This window comes from Polistes canadensis, unplaced genomic scaffold (assembly GCF_001313835.1).
Source record: "Polistes canadensis isolate GaletaPanama2010 unplaced genomic scaffold, ASM131383v1 scaffold_8, whole genome shotgun sequence".
In the NCBI taxonomy this organism is placed as follows: Eukaryota; Metazoa; Arthropoda; class Insecta; order Hymenoptera; family Vespidae; genus Polistes; species Polistes canadensis.
In genome coordinates this window covers 1760622-1766621 of record NW_014569555.1, presented here as the reverse complement: position 1 = coordinate 1766621, position 6000 = coordinate 1760622, and the positions used below count along the sequence as shown (strand labels likewise).

At 34.0% G+C, this 6000-nt stretch overlaps 1 protein-coding gene across 14 annotated transcripts in view; it reads left to right on the top strand.

Moving 5' to 3' along the window:
• The window catches only part of LOC106791553 (protein turtle), a 222452-nt gene that overhangs the window by 110871 nt on the left and 105581 nt on the right, over window positions 1-6000 (top strand). The gene's annotated exons all lie outside the window — the stretch shown is intronic.

The window sequence follows — 6000 nt, the reverse complement described above, 5'->3', positions numbered from 1 at the left end:
CAGGGTTTTTATGCCGTAAGGCTTTTCCCTGACGAGCCAATAAAGCATTAGCAATTTTATTGGCTCAACCACGTGTTTTATTTTGTTCTAATTACCCTTTCACCTTCCTCACAATTAGCTGAATCCAATCGCCGGAGGACTCCATGTTGGAGGAATTTTTGGCAAATACAAATCGGTTTATATAATTTCGCTAGAAGATTAAAGATCTTGCGTTCTCATATTCTGCGTTGTAAATCGTATTATCCTCTTTTGAAAAAGATCTCTCTCTCTCTCTCTCTCTTTCTCTCTCTCTCTCTCTCTCTCTCTCTCTCTCTCTCTCTCTCTCTCCCCTCGTCAAATGTAATCAGAGTCGATTGAAGCCCTTTTGCCTTTTTGCTACCTTATGAATTCTCTTTTGCCTGTACTTTCCCGGATTCATTTTCAGCTCTGAGCACTGGCGTTTGCTGTAAGAGCAAACTAATCTACGGTGTCCGTAGCACGGAATCCCGTAACCAACGCAAGCTTTGCGATAAATTAAAATGACATCGAATGAGGAGGATGAATTCCTAGTAAATTAGAGGTATAGTTTATATAATAGGAATATACAGTTACAGAATATACATTTGAAAAGGACTTAACCAAGAGGAGCCCTTCGAGCATTATCCTTTCAAATACACAAGTAGATCATTCGGACGTGTAGAAACAAAGGAAACATCCTATCATCATTATCATCATCGTCATCGTCATCATCATATTATTATTATTATTATAATTATTATTGTTATTATTATTATTCCATTTTCTCTAAAAGCACGTAATTAACCGTACAAATATATGTATTTATCACAGTCTCTGCTATCATCAGTTAGATTCACTTACGCGCTCGTCTATTTGAAAAGTACATCAGCCGTCACACCTGCGGCCAATTGGGACGCTTTGATCTGTAGGTTGAAACGCACGAATAAATAACGCGAACGCGCTTAACTGCGTTCTATCTTTGACGCGATCGACAAATCAAAAAATACGGTCACCGGAATTGCGGAAGACATCATCCTCTTCCTATTCCTCCTACTTCCTGTTATCTTCCTTCTTTCTCTCTCTTTTTTTGCTTTCTTTTTTTTTTTTATTCTCTTGCTGTCACCATCCGCTTGTAACGAAGGTTTATCGGTAGCACGTGACGTAGAAATTAATTGAAACAGGAAAATCATAATGATTCATGGTAAGATATAAAAGTGAGATTACCGTTGGATCTCGTCCACTCAAAATGAGACTCACAATTTATTCATGTTGGATCAGAATTAAAGTTAGACTTCGAATTCGTTCTACGGTTTTAAAAGAAAAAATAAAGGAAAGAAGTAAAAGAAAATTAATGAGGTGAGAATTTCGAAATCACGCGCGAATAAGCTAGTCCTGGTTTTTGTTCTCCGTGTCTTTTTTTTCTTTCGATGCTCTTCAAGTTAAATTCAATCTATTCGCCTTTCGGAATCTCGACTCTTCCTTCGTTTCTTTCACTCTCAATCTATCTCTTGCTATTTCACTCTCCCTCTCTCTCTCTCTCTCTTTCATTCTATTCTCCCCATCGGTCAGTTCGCGTTATTTTGGTCCAACCTCCTGACCTCTCGCGATCCAATCCACGTCAGCAGATAAAATGAAATCCCGCTGGAGCTGTCCACCAGTGTCATAGAAAATATCCAACACTAGAGGGATTTCATGAACAGTTTGTGTGTTACGATAATCAGAACCTTCCACCAGTTCTAATCCTGGAATATAAATCTACAATTCCTTCCTAACTCAAAATATCGGCTTTATTATTAATTTTCATTAAAGAGTACTGGCTATCTTATCGGATCGTACCGAAACTTAATTAACAAACGGTCTCTCTCTTTCTCTCTTAGGTTTAATTGCTGCAGCCGTGGAAGTGCGTTCACGGTCGAAACTCTAGCACGAACGCGTTTATCTTTATTAGCGATAACAAATACTCGGACGATAGTTCACGACAGAGGTCATTCGAGTACGCAGAGGTTCACAAGCCTGCATTAGTTCGTGCAAAAACACGGTCGATGATGTATATTATAAACGTATATATGTAGAAAAGGGAATACATGTAGAAACGTGCTGGTATAGTTACAAGTATATTAAAGTTAATTCGATAGTAAATTAAAGCTAGGAAGTAAAGAGGCAAACAGAACGGAAGGTTCTCTTTGCAAATGTACGTTTTCATTTATATATATATATATACACGTGCACATATGTGTATACGTATTTGCGTACGCGTGAGTTCGTATGCGAGGTGCCTTCTGCGAAAAACCAAGCGTAATTCCACCATAGGAATATTTGAATTTTGTTTGACGATGCTTGTATTTCTATTTTACTCTCTTCATACTACGATCTGGAATGCATTATAATTACTGTATGAACAAAAGAGACAGAGAGAGAGAGAGAGAGAGAGAGAAACGAGTTGCGAATGGTGCCTCGAATTTACTGCCGAATGTATGGTTCTCAACAATTTGATTACAGCTTCGAAGCTTTATTATATGCCAACAGCTGTCGAGTCTACTTTACGAGATGTTCAATCGAACGTATGTACATCTGATAAACCTACTCCGATTACAGATTTTTAATTACAGACTAAGAGGGAAATTTTGCTCTCGATTAATTCCCTGCCATGGTCATATAATTTTGCATTTGCCAGTACACTTAATGCAGGATTGCTGTAGAACGTTAAACAGATTAAATAATTGCAGCACTCGGTGTAATAGGATTTACAGTTCGCTCGTGAATGATTAAAGAGACGAATGAATTCAGAAGATTTCATTTTTAATGTATTTCGAAGTTTATCTTGTTTCCAATGATTTCTAAACGTTGACGATAAATACATTTAAATCGTGAAATAATGATCGTTTATATTCAGCCAACAAACACTAACTAACATTTATACTAATTAGAGTTTTTGCTCGTCAAACTAATTTTTAATGGGAAACATAAGGTTTAGGAAAATTATGCTTTCTCGTTAATGCTCTTTTGCACACTATTATTAATACTTTTTATTGAGATTAATGGTCAGTGAATTCAAATAGTTTATAAAATCTTTAGCAACGTAAGCTACATAAATCATTATCAGCCAAGATCTGTTCCCATCGATATTATAAAGTTAATGATATATTTTGATTTTGAAATTTCGTGATCATTTTAATGATCTGTATTATAAAATAGTTGTGTACGTGCTCAAAATTCGAAAAATATTTATGACTAACGTAGAATTGAAGCTGGGTAATCTTGATCATGCAGTTAAATGCGTATGATCGTATACCGCGTATTCACACGTGCGTCACCTTTCATTGGCATTGGAAACACATCGTTCGGTGTAGGGTAGGATACATGAGGTATCGAAGATCGGAAGGGTGGTTCGGATAACCGCATACGAGATTGATCGCGTTAGTGCTATTAATAATTCCGCTTGACGAGCGAACGAAGCTTGCCGTTGCCCTGTATACGCGCTTAGATGCGTTACAAACGTATTCATTTAGAATCCGGTAAACGTTCGAATTCAACCAACACAAGTCTCTCTAAATTAGTTACAAAAAGTATATAATAGAAAACAAAAACGTTTATTCAAAATAATTCACATAGAAAACAATGGAACAAGGAAAATTTGTCGAGTAAACAAAAACTTGTGTGAACATTTTAAATATATTTATAATTATTACAAATATTAGATAGAGACAATTTATTTTATTTCATTTTAATATATTATAGGTTAATTTTCAATAAAAATATGTTCGATTTTTTTAATGCTAGAAATCTAATAGAATAGAATATGTAACGAGTTGATAAATTTATCTACATATATATTTATGTTATAGCAAATTATCATATAAATCAATTGAGTTAATACTATAATAAATTTAACTTTTATTGTAACACATATACGTAGAATTCTTTTAAATATTATTATTATAATCGTGCTGATGAACGTTCATCTACTTATATCGAAGATTTGAAAGTTTAGTACGTGAGTAGATAAGTTGATGCACATATTGTGAGAACACGCAACGTGAGCTTACGCACGTGACAGCTCTTATTGGAAATACATCAGTTGAACCCATAGGGTATCAAAGGTCGCACAAGTGTTCTAGATAAACGTGCTGTCCGGAGATTGATCGTGTAGGTATTATTAATAATTCTTGTTTAAGTTTGCGAAACTTTGAACGAGGAATAATTCGATTAAACACTTTTTGCGATCATTATTTTTATTATTATTATTATTATTATTATTATTATTATTATTACGATTATTATTATTAATGTGTTATATATCGTCGTGGGGTTCAAGCTTTGTTCGTGGTCAAACGAATTAGTTCTATTCTACAAAATTACGAATGAAGAAACAAATACAAAGAGCAAATTTGCCCTTTCTCTATCTGAATCTCTCTCATCATTGTTCGCTAAAATATGTACAACTGTTCTCGCATACATATGTATATATACGTCGGGATCTCTGCTTATTCTACCATAAAGAGCAAACGAGCATGAACGAAATACGGAGGAATTTGAAGAGATAAAACAGAAAGAGAGAGAAAGATCGTAAATAAAAATAACGTGTCATTAAATCTTTTATTTTTTACAAATATTTTTTACAGAAGTAATATGAAATTAGATCATCGCAATTTACTCCTCGTTTCATTTGAATATCGTGCATCCAGCAATGTCTCGAACACATGTAAACTCTGACATAAATTGCTGATGATTTTGTAGTTTGGTATTACAGTCTCGATAAAATACACGGGTTTATACGTTCTATATTACGGACAAGCGTGTATCGTAGATCTACAAATCACTCAATTAGTATTTCATACAAAATCATTTTGAAAACGATTATTATCGTTTTATCAAATTTATCATACGTGACAACACATTTATATGGTATTTTAGGATTATATATTTTTATTCGTTTGCCTTTTATTGTATTTTATTGTAATTTATTTTATGATGTCTCTCTCTCTCTCTCTTCTTTTTTTGTTTGTTTATTTTTTTATTTTTTTTTTTTGCATAACTTTTATTGCACATTACAGTATTTAGTTTAATATACTTTTAACGGTGTACAATAAAGATCTGGAACTTTAACGTTAGGATTAGTACGGTCGCGAAAGTGAACGACGACAACTTCTCCGCGAATGGCTTTGCCAAAGTTTTTCACGATAAAGCTTCCTTGTTTTCAGCTAGATATTACTCTACTATGTCTTCGTGGATCACAGTGTAGTAAAGAGGTTGGACGATCACGATGCAAATCCTAAACGTAAAAACAGTTATCATTCTTCCGCTTAAAAATCAATATATTTATCTTTTCTCTCACGCTCTCTTTATTTATTCCAGTCTCTCGTACACATTTAAACATTTTATATATTTTCCTATGATAAAGTTATTATTTTTAATCGCGAACTGTCGCGTATTTTAAAATGCAACAAATTGTGTAAAACAGAAGGGGTAGAAAAAAAAAAAAAAAGAAATAGGATAAAAAGGAAAAATTGGTAGTTTTTTTTTTTTTTATCTCGTATTCGATAAAATATTTGCATTCGTTTCACAAAGCTACGAAAATAGAATTAATTCGTAGAAAAAATTCAAGTCCCCCCCCGATAATCGATACAATTAAACGAATATGTCATTGGTGAAAACCGCTTTTTAATCTTTTCTCTGCATCCAATCGTAACGAGAAACGGAACGAAAGCATATTTTTACGAACAATTCGAGATAACCGGTGGCCAATAAATTCGCTTCACGCAATCAAATCAGTAACTGTATCGCATTTCGTTCCTATTACAGAGTGACGTTCCAATTTAGAGAGCAATCTACTATTTCTCTCTCTCTCTCTCTCTCCTTCTCCCTCTCCCTCTCGTACGTTTATATGTTTGGCTTTATATAGCACGTCATCAGGTACATGGAATGGAATAACGCGAATTCTCGATTATATTCTAATGTGATTTAAATTCTAAACGCAGGATGATTTTACTATTTTCTAATAAC